Below are 25,002 nucleotides of genomic sequence, written 5' to 3' on the forward strand. Positions count from 1 at the left end.
ATTTAAGCTGTGACTGCTATGGCAATGTGACCTTGTACAAGGAGGCTTTTATTCAGCTGAAGGCAATTCCCAAGGGTTGACTGTTGAAGGTTTTTTTGACAACAGCACTCCTTAAAACTGGGTGAAAACAGCCTCAATCCTGATGGGAAGACCTGGGCAATACAGCAGTATCCACAACACATTGCTTGGGGCAATCAAATTGAAAGCCACAATCACAAAGCTGTATCTGTTGGTAAACGTGATTTTAGAACAGAGAACCAAAAATACATGGCCCTTGTCTCAGGAGAAGCACCGTTGCCATAGCAATAAAGCACAAATATGTCATCACTATTACTAGATCTGAAATTATAAAGCCCACTTGCAAAGTGATTAGGAAGAAAAAATAAATTGGAGCAAAATTCAGTTACCTCACTGTTTTCTTATGACCAAGACTTTATCAGAAGCTGAAATGTGAAAAGATACCTATAATTAACTTCATAAAATTTTAAAAGAAAAACTTGCTTATGAAAAAGTATATTTAGGGAAGTCACTCACCAGACACACTAACATGTGCATTTTTATTATCTGTAACTGCTGTTACTACCCTCACTGTTCTCAACCCTGCTCCTCACCATCTACCCTCTGGAGCATTGAAAATTAAACTTTAAACTTAGCAAGCAGTCACGTTGTAACTTCTGTGTTTCAATAGACTGTTTCTGAATAGCTCAGCTTCTTGATTTTCAATGTTTTTTTATGGCTGTTTCCCTTCTCTTTATACAGAGGGACTTTGGTTTATAGAGGAGCTTATAGGATCCTCACTGTCCTCTGCGGCAGTGGTATTTTTGCCTTCTTAATCACTACTACAGCTCTGAGCATCTGCTGGTTCTCTGCACCTGGTAACTGTTAATAACCCATCAGCCAGTCAGGCTCCATCCTAGTTCTCTTTGGCTTTGGTTTCTCTGAAGAATTGCTGGACACTTTTTTCATCCTAAACCTGAATGTGCTACCTAGTATAGCAGAGCTGCAGGATCCCTTCTCTTGAGCCACTGTGACACTCCCTGCTAGCTGGCCAGTCAGCACCATCAGCCGGCTCCCCCTAGCTCTCCATAGGGCGTGTGGGAACTCCTGGATTCCTTACGAGGCCTGGAGGGCTCTAAGGAGCTGCCATCCCAGGCCGTGGTGTCAACTTAGATGTTTGTCACCACATCAGCATTGTACATAGAAATGATTCCCTTCAAACTATCCAGTACACTCCTTGTCCCCCTCCAAGACATCAACCCATAGATTAGGGGTCAAAACATCAATGTCTTACCGCTTGTTTTCCTTTTCTCCATTTCTATTATCTTCTGAACCTACAGCCTCAGTTCTGAAAGCCTCCCATTTTTACTACCTATCTAGTAGAGACTTCCCCACATGTCATAGCCTCTTTCTTCTTCCCTAGGATTATCAGCCACCCCATCTTCCCTGAATTTTTCATTGTGAATAAATGAGGAATGGCTGCAAACACACATGATTACTGGAAGAGGAATTAAAAACACAACATTTGCTATTTTTTATATATATATATATATATATAAAAAATATATATATAAAACTTTGGATCTGTATCTGTATTTTCCTTTTTATCAGTATGTACTTTAGCTACCTCCATTCTCATTTTTTAAAAATGTCTGCTTTTTCTATAGATTTTAAATTATACTAGCACTATTAGATTTTATAGTGACCCATTTAAAAAGAATAGTAATCACTATATTTCCTACCTTACTTTAGATAACACCTTTAACTCATTTAAAATCAGTGAAACTATTATATGTGACTTAATTTAAGTAGAATATACAGTCAACAGTCTAAAAACTTCTTTTTGAGTGGGATTTTTTTTTCTTTGTTTGCCTTTCTAAGTCTTCAAAGCAAAGTTCTTAAATATAAATAATGTGTTGCTTTATTTATTTTGGCTCCATATCTATTAGCAAGTACGTGTACTTCCTAATATTTCCTTTGCCATGTATGTCAGATAAAACCTACTTTGCTGAGAAGCTAGAGTTCCTAAAATAATTTGCTAAACTTCTAGACAAAGTATATATTTTCTCTAGTGCCTCCTCAAGAACATAGGATAAGTCACTAAGCTAATTTCCATAAATAGCGATAATATCTCAGCTATCGAAAAGATCAAAAACAGGCTAGGCATGGTGACTCATGCCTATAATCCCAGCACTCTGGGAGGCCAAGGCGGGCAGATCACCTGAGGTCAGGAGCTCAAGACCAACCTGGCCAATGTGGCAAAACCCCATCTCTATTAAAAATACAAAAATTAGCCTGGCATTGTGGCATGCACCTGTATCCCCAGCTACTTGGGAGGCTGAGGAAGAAGAATTGCTTGAACTCGGGAGATGGAGGTTGCCATGAGCCAAGATTGTGCCATCGCACTCCAGCCTGGGTGACAGAGCGAGACTCCATCTTCAAAGGAAGAAAAAGAAAAAGAAAATGTCATAAACAGAGATAATACCTCAGCTATCGAAAATGTCATCCGACAATTCTTTAATATGAAATTTGCTGAACCATTTTAACCCCTGAGCATTATAAGATGAAACAAATAATGACATTTTCGTTAATGGCTATTATGATAAACAAAACATAACAATTCTTTTTAAATCTTGAACTTCAGCTATAGTATTTGTGTTGTGGATGGAGCCACCCAAATTTAAAACTATAGTCAATTTTTTTAGAAGAATGTTTACAAGACTATATTTTCCCTTGTATAACATTTAAAAGGCAATGAAATCTCAATTGCCCCAATAAGAGTGAGAAACAATGAGATCAGTGATCTTTACCAGAAGACATGTGTTCATATATTTCATCAGGATGCATTTTTCATATATTAAACCAGTATTTCACTTAGCTAGAGATTTTGTGATTACAGTGTTGTAAGATGACTTTTATTACTTGAAATTTATACTCAGGCATTATTTGTAATACATAGGTGTAATTTTCTTGTTAGAAATCTGCAGTTTGAACTGGTTGCATTTTATGTACATGAAATACGAAGATGATGAATGTCCTCCAGTAGAGGGAAGTATATCTTAACCTTGACTGCAATTAGAATCAGACTTGAGTTTCTTTATTTGTTTTTAGTATTGATGCATAGGCCACCCCCACCCCACCACCAAATGATTCTGATTCAGCAGAGCTGGGGTGAGCTTGGACACTGGATTTCCTCCCAGGGTTGAAAAGCACTGCTCAAATTTACCATGGAACGTAGCATTTAGATTACCCTTATAATGTGGACATTCATCCTCAAGTTTCAAATATTTGTTAAATTCCCAAAGTCTGATTATCAAGTATTTAAAGTCTTAATTGATAGGATAACAATGTTTCAGTCTTAGATGAACTACTACAAATTATTCATGATCATGCAGTGTTTTTATGTAATCTACTTTGACTATTTTTCTCAATTCCTTTATCTTGAACATCAAAGTGAGTTTTCAGATGGAAATTAATCCACAGAAGAGATATCCAGGCAAAAATAAAGTCATCCTTTAAAAGGTGTCTAATTAATCTGCACAGTAACATGGAGAATATAATTTGGTTCTAGAAATTGATATGATATAGTAAAAGGAAACCCACCATTTGCTATGTTTAAAGAACCTGGCTCTCAAGGGGAAAATATCATCTAAAAGTTACTTGACGTATGTTATATAGATTTCAGGAAGAAAAAATTTTATTCATGTTCAATTGTGAGATTTTAGTTTGATCAAATAGGTTCAAAACAAAAAGTTGATTTATCATTTAGGAAGGTTTCAGATGATTATTGCAGCTCTGAACTCAATTCTCATCTCAAATCCTGTTCCAAAACCAAATGCATTATTTCCTCTTCTTTTTTAAATGTCAAGAATAGACAAATTAGTGAAACACATGGAACAAGAAATACTTAATTCATAACTTTAAACAAATATGTAGGCTGTTGTCTCATTCCTTTTTCTCTTAGATCCACTTAACCAGACAACTTGACAACAACTGTCTTGATTAATAACACACATATCACTCAGGACAAATTTGTGGGTTTAAAAAATGTTCTTGTCATAGGGAAATTTATCCCTGGTCTTCAAACTGTATGTTCACTCATATTTTATGATTTTGTTTGCAAAAGCTGTGGTTGCTAAAATCGATGAGCTGCACTGGTACACACAGCATGAACATCCTATTTCTCCAACCAAAAATCTGTCATATTATGAGAAGAAACAAAGTGAAGGGTTGGATATATGAACACACAGGGACTTTTATACTCAGTTCTGGAAAAAAAAGAGGAGATGTGGAGGAACTATAACAAAAAATACCCTCTGGACAGTGCATATAGAGGCGGAGACCTTCCTGACTCAGAAAATTTCCAGATCTGTTTTAACAGTCCTTCTAGTTACTCAGAGACTAAAGGAATGGAAAAAGGCAGAAGGCAGAATGCTGAGACCTAATGCAGCCTTCACTTTCCCAGAGAATATGAATGTCTTCATTGGCCATGCCTCTCAAACTTTACTATGCATGTGAATCACTCAGGCATCTTTTTGAAATGCAGAATTGTTTCAAGAGGTATAAAATGAGACCTGAGATTTTATATTTCTAACAGGTGATGCGGAGGTTGCTGGGCCAATTATTCAAAGCACAGCTGCTGAATATAGTCTCAGTGTGAGTTCAATTCTGTAACTCACCTTGGAACCATTCCCTTTTATAAGACCAGTGGTCAAATGAAACAATAGGGAACACTGGAGAGTTATGAGTTGATTGTGTATTCACTTGTCCTATGAGTAGGTGCATAAGAATGAACCAGACATCCTTAATTAAGCACTTCATTGCCTCTAATTAGAGAAGAAAAAGCATTCCCTTCAAATCTCACTACCCTGTTCTACCTAGCATATGCAGGCTTTTTGACATTAAAATATTATATTTCAATTAGAAATTTCAAATAATAATCTAATGAGCTGGTGACAAAACTACTTTCAGCTATTGGAAGAGCAGTGATCAAGAGAGATGAATTAAGATTTTGCCCACGTGTAAAGAAATGGAGTCAGTGGCAATAATAGGTCTGTCACTAGTGGAGCAAACTAACTGCTTTTAAAAAATTAACCCTGAACTTTATTCTCATGTTATTGTTAATGGAATTGAGAAAAGAAGTACTCCATGTACTATTTACAATACTAATAGAAAAATCAAATAATTATTTAAAGTCTTCATTCTCCATATTTTTAACTTTCTGCTTTTATTATTTGGAAACTATTGAATTTGAGAAAGAGATTGTCATAAAATCTAATTAGTAACAATAATTATGGAATGCTTAATGTGATCAAGCAGGCAATATTTTAGGTATTAATTTAATGAATCCATGTGAGGTTTGCACAATTACTTTATTTTAAGGGTAAGGAAACTGAAAATTTGAGCAACTGATTATGCTTTCCACAGCTGGTAAGCGTCAGAGACAGAGCTTGAAACTATGCATTCTGACTGCAGTGCCCACGCAGGTAACCACTTTGTAATTCTGGCTTGTTAGGTATAAAAGTGCGAGGTGTGATTTCAGAGAAACTAGAATGTTCCTCAACACAACTTCTGCCCCTAAACCACTCACTAGACACCAAGCTACAGGTACTTGAATTTATCTTTCTCATTCATTGTCCTTACCGACATTTAGCACAGGTAACCTAAAAGTACTTGCCCATTGCATTCAAAAAAGAAACAACAATCTCCTATAAACTCAACTGTTCATTTCCTCTTTTATAGCCAGGTTACTAAGTCCTGGAGAAAAAAATAAATTGTCCTGAAGTCATTACACGTTCATTATCTCCAGCCTTAGTTGAACACTCCTTTTTTTTTGAGAAGTCCTCCGTCAAGCAATTTATACCTTTGCCACTCCCTTCAGCCTTGCCACTCACCTCTTCTCACTCTCAGAAAATGTCCTTGGCTCTTATTTCCCAGTGACTATTGAGTCCATTAGATGTTAAGTCCTTTAAACCCTCTCATTCTCACAAACATCCCCATATACTTCCATTCAGCCATCTTTTCTCGGCTTTTAGTTTCATTGGAAATAATGCCCCTCTTGTCATTCAAAATTTATGACCCTCGGCTGTGGATGGCACCCATTGCCCTCTTCCAGGCTGTCTTTAGCAGTCAGTCTCTTTGCACTGCAGCTTTTATTGCTTCTATGTGCAAAACTTTCCCAACATTAAAAGCAAAAAAAAAAAAAAGCAACAAGAAACCAAACTATATTGGCTTTTTTGCTATTTTTAGCTAGTGATCTCTTTCACCTCTTACCCCTTCAGAATTATTTTAAAGAAGAATATAGACTTAAGCTGGGCTCAGTGACTCACGCATGTAATCCTAGCACTCTGGGAGGCTGAGGCAGGCAGATCAATTGAGGTCAGTTTGAGACCAGCCTGGCCATCATCATGAAACCCTGTCTCTACTAAAAATGAAAAAATAATTAGCCAGGCGTGGTGGTGGACTCCTGTAATCCTAGCTGTTCAGGAGGCTGAAGCATGGGAATTGCTTGCACCCAGGAGGTGGAGGTTGCAGTGAGCAGAGACTGTGCCACTGCACTCCAGCCTGGGGGACAGAGCAATACTCTGTCTCAAAAAAAAAAAAAATATTTATATATATATATATATATATTTGCTACCTCTCTTTACATCGTTATCTCTTGTTCTCTATTCGGTCTTTGTATTTGTTGATTTTACATTCTTCTAAATCACCAATGACATCATATTGAAGTTTAATGGACACTTGTCATTTTTTGTTTCCATTCATTTGTTCAGTTTTTGACATGATTACTTCCTTTTATTTAAAATTCTCTCTGTCATTATTTTCTAGGATAAAACTACCTTTTTTTCTTGTTCAGATTGCAAAGTGGTGAAACTGGGAAACTAAAGAGAGATATTTGAGGATATGAAAATGTCATATGTTGTTTTAATATAGCTCTTTAGCATATGAACATATATAGGCCAAGCATAATAGACCAGTCATTTTAATTTTGATAACAGACTATTGCTCTGGCATCTTCCTCTAAACAGCAGAAAATGATATAAAATAATATTCTGAATTTCCTCATCCCTGTAGATGTCACAAATATCGCACCCTGAGAAATGGGTCCTGAGAAAAATAACCAGAAAGATAAAAGGTTCATCTTAGGTAAAGTAACATCTCTTTGATCATGTGTGACTTTTTGTGTCTACTATTCACCATCATAATCAAGGTCAGAGAATTTCACGGTGTTCACAGGGTAGCACATAGCACCTCCACATTGAGCTAGCTGAAGTCAAAGGCCTTAGCCTGGAAATTAGAAGTGCCTTTCCACGAGTCATTTTTGCAATTCTGAGAAAAATCCAAAATGGATGCTTTCCAGAATTGTACATGTACCTGATCTCTCACTTGTAATTTCCAGAAGCCAGTTTGCTGGGTTAAATATCTGTGTCTGGAAGATTTAAATTGTTCACCTAATGTGTTTTTAAGTCTCCCTATTCTTGCTCAATTTACAGGTTTATTAATTTACTGCCTCACCTCTCTCATTTTTAAAATGAGGATAATAATAGTACCTACCTCAAAGGGTTACTGTGGATATTAAATTTGTAAATATATTTTAGGTACTTAATTACTCTTGTCCTTCCTAATTTCTATCAGCTGCTCTTTGGGTCTCAGATTTATTCTGAAAGCATTGAGGAACATAAACTTTCTCCACCTTCTTCAATTGATTCATTACCTTTTCAACTACAAAGAGGCAAATAAACACTTTTCATCTTACAAGTGATGAGAGGCTAGGAATCTTAAGTCACCTTGGGTTTCTCAAGATTTAAAAGCAGATAAAAAAACTGCCTAACAGAGTTGTCATGTGGATTAAATGATAAATTATGTGATGCACCAAGTATACAGAAGTGCTTCAGTATTTAATTATGGTAATTATGATAAGCAGAATCATCCTTAGTGCTGTAATTTTATGTTCTACTGTTTACATTGGCCACAGTTAGTAGTGGTAGTGACATGAGTAATACTAACTGTGAGAGTGATTTTTGTATTGCTCTACTGTATCAGATATAAAAAAAAAAAAATCAACTCAGTCTAGTTAGTGCCCTTCCTGGGTACCTGTACTTTATTTTCTTTTTGATTATTCCAGACATTCTTTTTCAGATGCTATCTCAACTTATTAATCTTCACCTCTCTGCTACCGCTCAGGCAGATATTTCACAAAATTCAAAGAAAGCATTCAACCAGCTTCAAGATACAATGCTGTTTTTTTTCATATATAGAATCAAAATAAATTTCTGTGGATATAAACCTTTCAGCCTTTCGGTATTTTTAACGCTTAGGAAAATATTGCCTTGTAGAGATTCTAGACTTTCTCCCATTATCTTGATGAATTTGTTATTTCCTCTCTATCACTCTGGCAGATGGAGCAGAAGAGTCTGTGTATATCTGTGTGTGTGTATTTAGAGGAGACAAATAGATTTTTAAGGGATAAATATTCAATATTACAGACAAGGAAAAGAAGAAATAGATTAACACCAATTATTTAAGATCAGTTTTTTTAAAAAAAGAGTAGTTATCACCTTAATTCAATCATAGTAATAGTCATACAGTGACAACTGCTAGTAGCAAATTGAAAGGTAGAATAACAATATCCTTGGAGATATTTCAGATAACTTATAAACTCAAAATGAAAAAGCTGATAGAAAGGAGTATTAGATAAATACATTTATTTTTTCTGAGAAGCATAGCTTTCTGCTAAAGTTTATCTGCTCTGGAGCCAAAACCCAGAAGTATACAAAATACTCACTATGAGGAAAGGTGATTGAATTATTTACACCAACAGAAAAAGTAAAGTATATGCATTTATAATCCCTACTAACTATGTACCATTGAATTATGTGAGGTGGAATAAATAATACTCTGACTGACTTTATTCTCTGTATTTTCCAAAGTTATTTCAACATGAATATTCATGACAATTAACATTTATGAAAACAATTAACAGTAAACTTCTGTATCCATCTAAACTATTACCTCTTTATCCCCACAATATTGGCACACTGTACTACCCAGAAACTATATCAAGGTAACGTTGTTCTGATTTCGCTTTTCAAGTCTGTTCTGGGGGATTTTGATGGTACGGTGTTATAGCCTGTAATTTTGTTAGTTATTTTTTCACCAAGTGTACTTGGTAGAGAGAATATTTTCCTTCTTTTTAATTCTTCTAACTCCTTCATTAATAAAAAAATTGGAAGACCAAGGTAATTACCACATTACACTAAAGCTTATACTCAAGCACCGGTACCAGATTCCCAAGGTACGTGGATATAATATGTGGCACATAACTCTTGAGATATAGTCTTATTGAATATTAATTTGGTGGTGTTCTTTTCCTCTTCTTTTTGTTTATTTTCTTTGCTACTCCTCCATTTTTGTAGATGTATGTCTCCCTATCAGCATATTAGAATCGCTAAGCTATAGACTAACTGACACTTGTTTGGTATTTGGCGGGTGGGGAGGCGCTTTTTTTAAAACTTTTATTTTAGATTCAGGGAGTACATGTGCAGGTTTATTACCTGAGTCTATTGTGTGATGCTGAGGTTTGGTGTATGAATGATCCTATCATCCAGGTAGTGAGCATAGTACCCAAAAGTTAGCTTTTCAACCCTTGGCCCCTCCATCTCTCCCACCTTTAGTAGGCCCCAGTGACTACTCTTACCATCCTTATGTCTATGAGTACCTAATGTTTAGCTCCCATTTATAAGTGAGAATGTGTGGTATTTGGTTTTTTCTGTTCTTGCATTATTAGCTTAGGATAATAACTTCCAGATGCATCCATATGGCTGCAAAGACCATGATTTAATTCTTTTTTACAGCTGCATGGTGTTCCATGGTGTATATATACCACATTTTCCTTATCCAATCCACTATTGATGGGCACCTAGGTTTAGTCCTTGTCTTTGCTATTGTCTTTGCTATTGTGAATACTGCTGTGATGAGTACATGTGTCTTTTTGGTAAAATGATTCATTTTCTTTTGTATATATATCCAATAACGGATTTGCTGGGTCAAACGGTAGTTCTGTTTTTAGTTATTCAAGAAATCTCCAAACCACTTTCCACAGTGGCTGTGAATTAATTTACATTCCCACCAACACTGTATATATGTTCCTTTTCTCCTCATCTTCCCCGGCATCTGTTGTTTTTTGACTTTTTAGTAATAGCAATTTTGACTGACATGAGATATTATCTCACTGTAATTTTATTTGCATTTTTCTTATGGTTATTGATACAGAACTTTTTTCATATGTTTCTTGGCCCTTTGTATGTCTTATTTTGAGAAATGTCCATTTCTTTTGACCACTTTTTAATGGGGTTATTTGTTTTTTGATTGTTGAATTGCTTAAGCTCCTTATAGAGTCTGGATATTAGACCTTGTTGAATATATAGTTTGAGAATATTTTCACCTATCTTGTAAGTTGTCTGTTTACTCTGTTGATAGTTTCTTTTGCTGTGCCAAAGCTATTTAGCTTAATTAGGACTCACTTCTTTTTTTATTTCTATTTTATTTTAAGTTCCAGGGTACATGTGCAGGATGTGCAGGTTTGTTACATAAACATGTGCCATGGTGGTTTGCTACACCTATCAATCCATCACCTAGGTATTATGCCCAGCATACACTAGCTATTTTTCCTGATTCCTTAATTTTTCTTTTTGTTACAATTGCTCTTGAGGACTTGGTCACAAATTCTTTCAAAAGGGTGATGTCCAGAATGGTGTTTCCTAGGTTTTCTTCTACAATTTTTATAGTTCATGGTCTTACATTTAAATCTTTATTCCCTCTTGAGTTTATTTTTATATATGGTGAAGGGTAGGAGTTCACTTTTATTCTTCGGCTTTTGGCTAGCCAGCTTGTCCAGCACAATTTTTTCAATAGTGAGTCCTTTCCCCATTGCTCAGTTTTGTCAAATTTGTCAAAGATGGCTGTAGGTTTGTGGCTTTATTTCTAGGTTCTTTATTCTGTTTCATTGGTCTGTGTATCTGTTTTTATACCAGTACCATACTGTTTTGGTTACCGTAGTCTTATAGTATACTTTGAAGTCAGGTAATGCTATGCCTCCAGCTATGTTCTTTTTGCTTGGTATTTTTGCTTTTTTGATTCCATACAAACTTTAGAATAGTTTTTTTTCCAATTCTGTGAAAAATGACATTGGTAGTTTGGTAGGAAATGCATTGAATCTGTAGATTGCTTTGGATAGTATGACCATTTTAACAATACAGATTATTTCAATCCATCAACCTGAAGTGTTTCTTCATTTGTTTTTGTCATCTCTGATTTCTCTTAGCAGTGTTTTGTAGTCCTTCTTGTACAGATCTTTCACCTTCTTGGTTGGACGTATTCCTAGGTATTTTATTTTATTTATTTTATTTTATTTTATTTTATATTTTATTTTTGTGGCTATTGTGAGATTGTGTTCTTAAATTCAACCTGGATATTTTCATGTATAAAAATGCTACTGATTTTTATACATTGATTTTTGTATACTGAAACTTTACGAAAGTCATTTATGAGGACCAGGAAACTTTTGGCAGAGTCTATAGGGTTTTCTAGGTAGAGAATCATATTACTAGTGAAGACAGGTAGTTTGAATTTGTCTTTTCTTATTCAGATGCCTTTTATTTCCTTCACTTACCTGATTGCTCTGGCTAACACTCCCAGTGTTATGTTGAATAGGAGTGGTGAGAGTGGATATCCTTGTTCTGTTTCAGTTCTCAAAGGGAATGCTCCCAGTTTTTGCCTGTTTAGTATGATGTTGGCTGTGGGTTTTTCACAGACTGCCCTTATTGTTTTGAGGTATGTTCCTTCGAGGGCTTTTATTATGAAGGGATGTTGGATTTTATTGAAAGCCTTTTCTGCATCTATTGAGATGATCCTGTGGTTTTTGTTTTTAATTCTGTATATGTGGGGAATCACATTTATTGATTTACGTATATTGAGCAAACCCTGCATCACAGGAATCAAGCCCACTTGATCATGATAAATTAAATTTTGGATGTGCTGTTGAATTTGATTTGGTAGTATTGTGTTGAGGATTTTTGTATCTATGTTCATTTGTAGTTTTTTTTTTCCTTGTTTCTTTTCCAGATTTTGGTATCAAAGTAATGCTGGCTTCATGTAATAAATTAGAGGTCCCTCCTCCTCAATATTTTGGCATAGTTTCATTAGAATTGATACCAGTTCTTTTTAATCATGTGGTAGAATTTGGTTGTAAATCCTTCTTGTCTGGGGCTCTTTTTGGTTGGTAGGCTTTTTAATACTGATTCAAGTTTGGAACTTGATATTGGTCTGTTCAGTGTTTCAATTTGGTTTCATTGATTCTTTGCATGTATTTTTAGGTCTTAATTGTGTTCACTTTTGATCTGATTTTAGTTATTTCTTTTCTTCTGCTAGCTTTCCGGTTAGTTTTTTCTTATTTTCCTAGTTCCTCCAGGTGTGATGTTAAATTGTTAATTTGATATCTTTTTAAATTTAAGAGGTAGGCATTCAGCACTATAAACTTTCCTCTTAACACTCTTTCGTTGCATCCTAGAGATTTTGGTATGTTGTGTCTCTATTTACGTTTATTTCAAATAATTTTTTAACTTCTGCCTTAATTTTGTTGTTTACCCAAAAGTCATTCAGGAGCAAGTTGTTTAATTTCCACATATTGTATAGTTTTGAGAGAGCTTCTTGATATTGATTTCTATTTTTATTTCACTGTATTGTGAGACTATAATTGGTAAGATTTTGAGTTTCTTGGCTCCATAAGTCAAGTCTGGTTCCTTATAGCAGGCTGCTTATTTTTGAAAGCATGTCATTCCAGTCAAAGCCTGGGTAAAAATAACTAGTTTCTTCAATTGTGTCCTGTTGCAAAAGAAAACAGATTCTAATTGCACTTATGCAAATAACTATATTGCCATAAGTTAAGAATGCTGACAACTAGTTTTCAAGTTTGGAGAAATCAGAGAGAAATATGCTTCAAATTTCATTTATAGGAGTATACTCAATTGTTCAATAGCTTAAATAGCTTAAAATAAAAGTTTTCTTGACTTTAAAAAACAAAACAAAGAATCAGTAACATTTTAAACAAAAGTCATAAAAGGAATAATTTGGTTTTCTATTAGTTCAGTCCATGAGGTTTACTGCTGTTCTGCTTGATATACATGAACATTTCAACTTTCCATGAGAGTTCTGAAAGCTTTTCCTCTATTCTAATGTCACAATCTCCAAAGTTATAAAAACCTGAATTCAAGAGCACCTGTCAAAGTCCTATAGCTGATTATAACCAGCTTTTGAAGAGGCTCAAAACAAGACAACAGTTGTCTGTGGGTGACAAAATTCTCATGACAGCCATAGTTAAAGCCAAAATTCACTAGGAATCTTGGTTATTTCTGTGGTATACAGCAATTTTACACAATAATTATAATTACTACTAGCAACATATATAGAGACATATCACAATTACAGGAAATTTACATGATTTTGTAACACATAATATATTTATATGGACATAATCCAGAGAAAGTTAGACACCATTTTATATCAGACAGACAGTGCTTCCTATATGATTTTAATATATTAAATAAGCTGAATATGTCTTTTTTTGCACTTTAAGGGACCTAAATTTTACCCTTTATTAACTTAGAATTTGATCTTGGAAGACTTGTCAAATATCAAATTTTGAAACACTGGATATCACAAAACAGAATTTCAGGTCACTATCAATCATTCGTTTAGCCAGAATGATTACTCAAATATTTTAAAAATGCAAAATCTCATACTCACTGAGAGGAGAGAATCAGCTTTCTAATAAAGACCCAATAAAGACAGCATGAGGTCAAGTGAATCTGTCTTCTCTCTCTCCCCACCCTTTATTTTATTGTAGTTTACTCAAAAGACAAACAAAAATTTTTCATTGTCTCTCAATATTACATAAAATCATTTTTCAAAAGAGAAAATCAAATTTCATGTTTGCATTAGTGCATCTTTAATGTTAAAATTTTATTAAAAGCTAGTTTTATCAATCTATCCAGTGTTAATTACTTTGACTGTAAGGTAATATTTTCATAAACTTTTTAGAACCCTTTACAATTTTCCATTAATCAGCAGATCAATTTTCTAAGGAAACCCTGTTATTTGAACACATGGGTCCAGATTCTGGCTAGATGTGGGAAGATGTGCTGCAAAGTGGGCTGGTGTGCACAGAAAGGGTGAGTGCTGAGGGGATATGGTAGGACAATGAAAGCAGCTGTTACAACTTCTTCCCGAGAAAACATTCTTTTAAAAATGAGAAAGAAATTAAAGGCAATTATGTAAGAAATAATACCATGGTTGCTGAAGACTCATAGACCGGGATTGAAATCCAAACTCTGCCATATCCTGGGAGGCTAATCCTGATAAAATTATTTAATTTCTCTCAGGTTGGGCTTCCTTGTCTGCAAAATGAAGAACATGGTATCCATCTCAAAATTTGTAAAGCTTAAATGAATTACCTAAGAAATGCTTAACACAGAATCTAGTATTCAGTGTATAGTAAATATTAATGTAATTAAAAGGCAGTTTGATATTTAAAAATTATATTACCCTTAATGCTTACCAACACTTACCAGAGTTATTCTAAGAATGCAGGGAATCTCCTCCAGGTTATCCTTCTCTCACAACTGTTGAACTCGGATTTGAATCCTCTAGTTTCATGGTATGCACAGCCTTTTAAAAAGTCTGTTCACTCTGGTTGGGGGCAGCAGTAATGGCTAGCTTATTCTTTTTCATGTTGGAACCTCCCTATAAGTTAAAATAGATAAAGGCAGAGGTTCATAGATTCAGAGAGTCTCAGATACACCTCTAACATTTGTGGGACGTGTGTCAAGAGAACAGATGGCATATCACATACCCTTTGTCTAAAAGTTATAATCAAGCTAACATAACTAATACAAAAAGTCTTCTATTTTTCTGTTCTGGATAAATACTGAATCATCTTGCTTGTATGTGGTATCCAAAGTACTCAAATACATAGAAGCAGAAAGTAGAATGGTGGTTGCCAAGGAATTGGGGAAGGGGTAATGGGGGGGATTTTCAAGGGTACACAGTTTCAGTTATGCAGGATAAATAAGTTTTGGAGATCTACTGTACAATGTAGAGCATATGGTTAACAAAACTATCACACACTTAAATATTTTCTAAAAAGGGTTAATCTTAGGTTAAGTGCTCCTACCACAAAAAGAAAAACATAATTATTATCATAATAAAAATGGCAGGAAAAAACTTTTAGGAGTGATAAATAAGTCTATAGCATAAATTGTGATGGTTTCCTGGGTGTATACTTATCTTTAAACACATCAAGTTGTATACATTGTGTATCTATCTATGGATATGTATATCTATCTACAGCCTTTTCTCTGTCAACTATACCTCAATAAAGTAGCTAAAAATATTCTATGTAGTGGAAATATTGAAATGTATGTATTAAGCTACAATTTCCAGAGAAGGAAAGTTGGTAAAATATAAATTGTAAATAAATATAATTTTATTATGCATGTCTGATTATTTTCTGAGTCAGTGGCATTTGGATGACTAATACATTAAGACTGACATGAGTCACAAATTATGTTTATGCAATCTTAACTTACATTTTTATCAACATTAACAACTATGTTGTTATAATCAGAATAACACATTTTCTTCTCTTGAGAGTAATGCCAAATTATACAACTTTTAAAAACAAATTATTTTAAAATAATTTGTTGGAATAATGGTATATTGCCAGCATTTAAAGAACAAATGTTTTATTGTTTTTAAAAGTCAACTTTTTGAGGTATAATTTCCGTATAGTGATGTTCACCCTTCTTAAGTGTACAGTTGATGAATTTGACAAATGTTTATAGTCATGCAGTCACCAAAGCAATGCAATTGTTAGATATTTTCATCATCCAGAAATTCCCTTATGCCTCTTTGTAGATAATCCCTCTCACCACTCTCAGCCTCCAACAGCTCTTACTGAGTTATTATAGCTCTAGTTATTTTACTTTTGTAGTTTCAATATAGAAAATTTTAGCCCACTGAGACACTAGCCATTAAAATTGTCCATAAAATTCTTAAATTGATGGTTAGATTAAGATGTAAACCAAAGAAATGAAATAATGTTGTTCAAATTTTGTGATGAGGTGACAAATATTAAAGTGTCATCACAGAAAATATTACAAAATACTGTAATTTCATTTTATAAATTGCTATCTCAGATTATAGTTTTCACCATCACTTAAAGCAATATCTAGTTTCATAGATTATTGTTTCCATTCTTCTTTCAAATGTTTCAATGCTAACGTAGTATTAAAAAAACGGAAATAGCATATGTTGCCAAATTTGTTTTTTATTTATATACTTTGATCTATAATTGCCAATGTTATTCCCTATAGAAATAAGTGTTGAGCTTATACGTTCGTGAATCTTATCTTTCATAGTCATAGAAATTGGGTTGATTTTCTTGTTCTAATTATCTTATCTTTATTGGAATAATATTTATATTCCTTTTTTTCCACATTTATCTAGGAAACAAATTTCTCTAAAATTTTAAAAATATTTTAATCATTTTAATAGTGAAATAATTCAGATCTGTTAGCATTTTTTTTTTGCTAAGCTTTCGCTGATATTAAAGGTAAATTAGCTTATACTCAATAATGTGGAAAATATAAATTCAATTTTAGTTTTTGTCTAAGACCACAATTCACCCTCCATTTGAAGATCACCTCTTGTTTTACCTTTTTTTTAAACTGCATCTTATTGTATAAAATAAATCAAATGTTTTATTGTGATTATTATCTCTTAGATCCAAAACTGGAACAATAAGAGAAGCATGGAGGAAACAGATGCATGGTGTGACTGGCAAAACATGCTTCATTACCCAAGAATGTATTGCTTTCTTGCTATTGGAAATAAGGATTCACAAGTTAATTTTTTTTTCTTCCTTTACCCAAGTGTTTCCAAAGCTGAAAAGCTCCTTATAGTTCAAAACAGTGCCCTAAAAAAAGTTAGTAGCACAATCCAAACCTTCAGAACTTCCAAAAACAGTTGTTCTTTGTTTTGAAGATATAGGGCAAGAGATGTGTTAAGGAACTTCCTAGAGGCCTGAAAGACTCAGTCAGAAGAACAGATGTGTGGTTTATGGGTTGAGCTGTACTGGTATGTCTGAGTATTTTTTAATACATTTATTTTGTGTGTATTTGAGATATTCAGGGCCTCCAAATTACATGACTCAGAGCAGGAAAGTCCCTTGAATGGATCAAAAGATGGGTACTGATTGATCTCACCTCTCATCTTTATGACAGTCCTTTAGCTTTGATGATGGCTATTAATGTCTTCTATTTTTATAACTGAACATTACCAGTTTCTTCAAGTCTTCTGTTAAACAGCTTGATTTACACCCTGACCTGGGATTTGAAGTAAATGATAGCCACAAGTCTCCAATCGTTAGCACACAATTTAAGAGGTCTTTTTTTTTTTTTCTTACTTCCCACTTCCTACTTTTTTCTTGGCACTTCCTCAGTTTTCATGTAATTCATCAAAGCTTGTTCAAGGAATGTCATCTCTTAGTTTACTGTTTTCTTCCATATGACTGGTTGGCAGTGCATCGTTGCTAGCATGGTCATCCAGAGGCTTTATCTCTCAGAAGAGGAGAAACTGCATCTGTTCTGTAAATGATGCTCTTGCTGCATGTTGCTAACCCTTCATACTAGAACACCTTGTTGGACCCTTTTTCTACATGGTAATTATGCTTAGCCATCTGCAAAAGCCTTTCTGTTCTTAATACAGTTTCTTCTTTTGCCCTGACTACTCACAGTTCTCTTTCTTAATAACAGACAGGAATATTTGGATCTGAATTTTATAGATACAAATATAACTAAATAAAAAATACATAACACTTGAATACCATATATTTCATATTTGTTGTAGCACTGTTTACAATAGCTACGATTTGGAAGCAACCTACATGTCCATCAGCAAATGAGTCGATAAAGAAAATGTGGTACATATACACAAGGAAGTATACTATTCAGCCATGAAAAAAGAATGAGATTCTGTCATTTATAACAGCATGGAAGGAACTGGAGATCACTATGTTAAGTGAAATAAGCCAGGCATAGAAAGACAAACATTGTATGTTCTCACTTATTTGTGGAATCTAAAAATCAAAACTATTGAACTCATGAACATAGGGAGTAGAAAGATGGTTACCAGAGCCTGGGAAGGGTAGTGGGGGGCTGGCAGGGAGGTGGGGATGGCTAATGGGTACAAAAACATAGTTAGATAAAATGAATAAGACTTAGCACTTGATAGCACAACAGGGTGACTATAGTCAATAATAGCTTAACTGTACCTTGAAAAATAACTAAAAGAGTGTCACTGAATTGTTGGTAACACAAAGAATAAATGCTTGAGATGATACTCAGTCTCCATGATGTTATTATTTCACATTGCATGGGTTTATCAAAACATCTCATGTACTCTATAAGTATATATACACTTACTCTGTACTTACAAAAGTTAAAAGTTAAAAAAATTAAAATAAATATTTAAATAACATATTTCCTGTTTGACATACATGCTAGATAGGTCTACCACTCTCACTCTCCTCCTGTCTACAATCTTGAGGTTTTGATATCTGTTCTTTAAAATCTCCTCTTTTCTTTACGATGTATGTCTATTTATGCAATCTCCAAACAAATTAGCTTTATTATTGCTGCTATTAAATTTGTAATAAAAACAGAACTTTTCGTTTTCCTTTCCATACAAACTGTTATTACAGAGAGATTGATTCATTGAAGTTTAGGAGTGATTAAAGCAAGAATGTGGAAAGCATGATGTAAATCAATTGATATCAAAATCAGAAATGCAGATGGGTAACTGTAAAGTCCTGTATTGCTTCAAAGAAGTGAATGGGATTCCTTTCACCAGAGTCCCAATGGGACACATCTTCAAGGGAGAAAACCATGTCTGTTAATGTGACAGACAGGTCAATTAAGGAGGAGACAGAAGATAGAGGGCGAGTTTGTCAATGAGGAAGAAAGGAATCCCTAGACTGAATGGAATTTAGAGTGAGGAAGCACGTTTTTAAAAAGGGGAAGGTAAACAGAACAGCCGTAGAAGTTTGAGAGAAGACAGCTGTCAATCATGTTTCTTATTTGTAGGCTGGCCAGGATGGCTGACTGAATTTAGGAAACTAGGAGGGAGGTTGAGCATGATAGATACATTAGCAAGAAGGGAATGATTTGTGGATCAAACAGTTCTAACCATTTTCACAGTGCCTATGGTGATATGCAAATGTATTGCATAGGCAAGTAGGCAGGGATTAAATTAGATATTCACATGATATTCTAAACTAAGCCATTTTACCTTTTATCAAAAGACTTCATTTAAACTAGACATATCCAGAAATCCTTTTATAATATTGAGATTTATCATGACATCATTTCAAACAGTGAAGAAATTCATGTCGATTTTGCATATTAAGTTTTATATCATATTGCCTTAGCTTATCAAAAGGACTTGGTTACATATGAATGGAAGAAATCCAGGTTATTAAAGCCACCAATCCAAATGTAACTCTAATACTGGCTTGTGATCAGTAACACTGCATAAGCCCAAAAAGTACAAGAAGCAGGACTGAGTACGTTGGCCTGAGGACTTTTGGATCATAGGGTATCCCTAGTTTTCCTGCTGGTATGCCAAGAAAGAGTATATGCTATTACTAACATTTTCTACTGAACATATAGTAATACCACAGTGATGCTTGAATAAACCATATGCAAATAAAAGGGAAGGGCAACCTGACTATTAAAAGTAGACACTGGAGGTCTCTGGGACCTGTTTCCCTTGCCAAGATTGGGAGATCTCCTGTCATGGCTCTGAAGTGTCTTCTAGTCCGATCTTATATAATTGCAGTTATTCTTATTCATCTCACATCTTCAGATGTCTGGTCTGCAGAGTCTGAAATGATGCTGCATAACTCCTTTCTTATCACATGGCACAAAAATTCATTCTTCAACAAAAGTAAAATGAACTGTTTCTGCTCTGCTCAGAGTAAATGCCAGAAGCTTCATAAAAATCCAGAGATTATCAGCTGATAATAATGCATATGGTGGTAAAGACAGAAATTATTAACACATGACCCAATGCTGGTTTCTTTTATATTTTAAGGGGCAATAGGGACCCATAAAAGTGGGTCGTTAAAAAGAAAAGTTCTTCAAGCTTCTAGCATGCACATCCAAATACTCACTACGGTATTATTCATCTCATCCTGGACCCCTTTGAGAACTACACCCTCCCTTTTGAGACAAATAACATAAGATCATTTGTAAAAAAGAGTATAGAATCTGCTTTATAAGTCATCTTAAGACTTGAACTCATATTGCCTAAATTGGTGTTTTTTCTTTTTTCTCCTTTTCTCTTACCCAGTAATTTTCAACCACGGGTGATTTAGCCCACGGGGGAATAATTTGCAAACATCTAGAGACAGTTTTGATTGTCATACTCTTAGAAGAGCAGGGTAACAGGTATCTAGTGAGTAGTGGCCAGAGACACTGCTCAGCATCCTACAATATATATGACACCCCCACCCACCACCACACAGAGACACAACCAAGAATTATTCACTCCAAAGTGTCAATAGTGGCTGGGAGCAGTGGTTCACACCTGTAATCCCAGCACTTTGGAAGACCGAGGTATGTGGATCACTTGAGGTCAGAAGTTCAAGACCAGCCTGGCAACATGTGAAACCTGATATCTACTAAAAATATTTTTTAAAAATTATCCAGGTGTGGTGGCTGGCACCTGTAATGCCAGCTACTCAAGAGGCTGAGGCAGGAGAATAGCTTGAACCCAGGATATGGAGATTGCAGTGACCCCAGATTGTGCCACTGCACTCCAGCCTGGGTGACAGAGCAAGACTCAGTCTCAAAAACAAAAACAAAAAATAACAAAGTGTCAATAGTGCTTCTGTTGAGAAACCTAAAGCTAGCTCTTTATATTTCTTCTCAGGTAGACCCATAAAATTTGTTTTTTAAATGATACAGCTCCTCCTCACTCAATAATCAATGAACACAGCTTGTATTCAGTTATGGTAGTGTATGTATAGTGATTTGACTTGAGACGTAAGCCAAAAGGATTTATGGTAAGACATTAGTTTTTGCATCAAAATCAATCAGACTATTTGATTTAATGAAACAAGAAACTGTTTAACTGATGTGACCCATTGGCTTCATGGAAAGTTGAAACCTGTAACCCCATTTAGTGATTACATATGGTGGGACCTAATATGAAGTAAGTTTTGGGATGTCTTTCTACTAAATATGAAACTTCTCCATGAATTTTAGGATCACTGTAGTCATATCCAGGATAAAGAAATCCTAGAACTAGTTTAATGTCAAATATGTCTGAGTATCAAAGCTCTTCCGTCACAATCTAGAACTTCATGGGATTTATTTTTGAGATAAAATCTCTTCTCTGATTAAAATAATGTAAATTTATCTGTGCCAGAGTCTGTTCATCAGGTTTATTTCACCCTACCCCTACTTGTTTATTCCAGGAAAATCATTCTCAAAGGTTTCTTGTTTTTGTTTTGTTTTTCTTTTTCCTTTATTTTCTGCAGCTGGAAGGCTCTAGCCTTTACCTTTTCATCTGTTTACTTTCCAGTCTTAATGACTTCAGCTCAAGTACACCAAATTCTCTAATATGATACATAGTTATTTCAACATAAATGAGATTTCCTTCTTATTAAGGTGTTTTTACAATGGTTATCTACTTTTGAGTAAAGGACAGGATAAGAGCCACTTGGTAGGAGGGATGTTTACATTTGATTGTCACTCACCTTGATGCCCTGTCTCTAATCCTCTTCTGATACTACCCTCAATGAGAAACCCCCTTCCTCAGAAATGACAGCATGTAGCATTGTTTTGAGAACATGTTGTCTTGTGTTCTCAACCTTTTTATGTGTATTATTGTCTCTGCAGTCATATATAAATGTCAGAACTTTATCCTATACCCCTTTATAATTTGCATATTGCCTAAGACAATCTATGTCAACTATATGTTAACAATAAATACTTAGCTGAAAATTGTCTGGTTAGAAAATGAAGTCCTAGTCCAAAGGAAAAAAAATATCTTGAACTCCTTAGGATGAGATTTCCAAAGTTATCTGTATGCAGTTAAACAGCAAATATTTGGCTTATTTTAATAATAGAGCTTTATAGTCTGACCCGTGATAAGAGGATGACTGTGAACAGAAACATTTTAGGTTTGATTGCATTAATATTTTATTGGAAGCAGCCAAGCAAATTATAGATTGATTGTAAACAGAACACAATCAGTGGCTATGGAGAATTCCAATATCCAACAAGACTTTAGCTTCTTTAAGAAGCAATAGCAAATTTTCAGAAAAATAATTCAAGCTTTAATTTCCTAATTTAAATGGTGTCACTCACTTAAGCAGTTTAGCTGATTATAATTATAAAAACTTGCCATGTACTTAGCAGCAACTTGCACATTCTCCTGTGGTCTACAGTTACAATGATTACTAATAGTTTCAGTGATGTAATTTTTTTCAATTAAGATTTTTAATATACAAAACACTGACACTGAAATTAAGCATTTTATTTCAGGGGTAAAGCTTTCTCATTTTCTATCAATATATCAGGTGGCAAAACAGTTATTCATGCTATTGCTTTACTATGCTTTCAAATATATTTGCTACTTGAATTAGGCCATCTTAAATTAATACATGTTAATTTCTTTTGTATCCAAAATGCTACCTCTTTGTGGAATGACAGTGGGTTGCTTAAGGCTCTGAGGTACTGTAGTCCTTGCTTTTACAAGAATATAATGATTATGTCTAATTTTACCCAGCTTAGAAAGCCAGGAGATCAAGGTGAAGATAGGGTGCTTTCAGCTCAGTTAATATCAATATTTACTGAGTGCCTTCTATATGCCAGGGATACTGCAAAGAAGGGGTAAATAAAAGATGAATGTGATGCTGCTGTTCTCAAGGAGATCAGAGTCTAGAGCTGAAAAGAAGAATCAGCTGGAGTAGACATTAAGATAAGAATTGATCAGCAGGCAAGCAGGGACTAGGGTTGCTTAAATGAGAGGCAAAGTAACTTTTTTAATTGAGGCAAAGTTAATTTTTTTCTTCACTGAAAGTCAACCATTCCAGAAAAGTGCTGCTTATTTTTTAGTCATTAAATTCTTATTCATTATTAAGGGCATTAATGGCTACCAAGCACAACCACAAGCATTATTGTTATTGGTGTTCTTCCCGCCTTCAATACGCTGCAGCGTTTAAACATAACATAGATTATTATTTCCCTTTTGTCTCTCTAACCTCATACCCCATATTATATATTATATTATGTATCATACTATATATCATTTAATAATATATATTATATATAATTATATATATTTTTTATGGATACAGAATAGTTGTACATATTTATAGGGTATATGTGCTATTTTCATACAAGCATACAATATGTAATAATCAAATGAGGAAAATTGTGGCTGGGCACTGTGGCTCACCCCTGTAATCCCAGCACTTTAAGAGGCTGAGGTGGGTGGATCACTGGAGGTCAGGTGTTAATGAGCAGCCTGGCCAACATGGTGAAACCCTTTCTCTAATAAAAATACAAAAATTAGCTGAGCGTGGTGGCACATGCCTGTAATCCCAGCTACTCAGGAGGCTGTGGCAGGAAAATCTCTTGAACCCAGGAGATGGAGGTTGCAGTGAGCAGAGATCGTGCTACTGCTCTCCACTCTCCAGCCTGGGTGATAGAGCAAGACTCTGCCTCAAAAAAAAAAAAAAAGCAAAATTGAGATATTCTTCACCTCCAACGTTTATTATTTCTTTGTGTTGAAAACATTCCAAATCCAATCTTCTAGTTATACTGAAATATACAATAAATTATTGTTAATTATGGGAATGCTATTGTGCTACCAAACACTGGACTTTATTCCTTCTATCTATATTTTTGTACCCATTAGTCAATCTCTTTTTCTTCCCCTGCATCTCTCTTCCTCCATCTACATTTCCCAGCCTCTGGTAACCATCATTCTACTCTCTACTGCCATGAGATCAATATTCTATCTCCCACATATAAGTGAGAACATGAACATGAGACACTTATCTTTCAATGCTTGGCTTATTCCCCTTAACATAATATCCTGCAGTTCTATCCATGTTGTTGCAAATATCAGGATATCATCCTTTTTCATGGCTGAATAATATGCCACTGTCTATATGTAACACATTGTCTTTATCCATTCATCTATCAATGGACACTTAACGTTGAATCTATATCTTGGCTAATGTGCATAGTACTGCAGTAGCCATGGGAGTGCAGATATCTCTTCAATATACTGAAGTCCTTTTGTTTTGGGATAAATATCCAGCTGTGGGATTGCTGGATCACATGGTAGTTCTATTTTTAGTTTTTTGAGTAACTTCCCCGCTATCTTTTGCAGTGGATATACTAACTTACATTTCCAATGACAGCTTATTAGCTTTCCCCCTTTCTCCACATCCTCACAAGTATTTATTATTCCCTGTCTTTTTGATAAAAGCCATTCTAACTAGGGTAAGATAACTTATGTGGTTTTGATTTGCATTTCTCTGATGGTTATTGATATTGAGCATTTTTTATATATATCTGTTGGCCATTTGTATGTATTATTTCAAGAAATGTCTATTCAGATTTTTGCCCATTTCTTACTTGGATCATTTATTATTATTATTATTATTTTGCTATTGTGTTGTTTGAGTTTCTTATATATGCTGGTTATTAATCACTTGTCAGTTGAATAGTTTGCAAATATTTTATCCAATTCTGTAACTTATCTCTTCACTTTCTTGATTGTTTCCTTCGTTGTGCAGATGCTTTTTACTTGATGTGATCCCATGTGTCCATTTTTGCTTTATTTGCCTGTGCTTTTGAGATCTTCCTC

General features: G+C 34.6%; 1 long non-coding RNA gene across 1 annotated transcript in view; it reads right to left on the bottom strand.

Moving 5' to 3' along the window:
• Positions 1–8,734: 8,734 nt before the first annotated feature.
• The window catches only part of LOC129057698 (uncharacterized), a 49,105-nt gene continuing 32,837 nt past the window's right edge, over positions 8,735–25,002 (bottom strand). Inside the window, exons 2-4 of the long non-coding RNA XR_008522410.1 lie at positions 14,622–14,796; positions 14,342–14,450; positions 8,735–12,879 (exon numbers count right to left, since the gene is read on the bottom strand). This is a non-coding gene — a long non-coding RNA (uncharacterized LOC129057698). The remainder of the gene's footprint in view (positions 12,880–14,341; positions 14,451–14,621; positions 14,797–25,002) is intronic.

The sequence above is a fragment of the Pongo abelii genome, chromosome 12 (assembly GCF_028885655.2).
Source record: "Pongo abelii isolate AG06213 chromosome 12, NHGRI_mPonAbe1-v2.0_pri, whole genome shotgun sequence".
Classification (NCBI taxonomy): Eukaryota; Metazoa; Chordata; class Mammalia; order Primates; family Hominidae; genus Pongo; species Pongo abelii.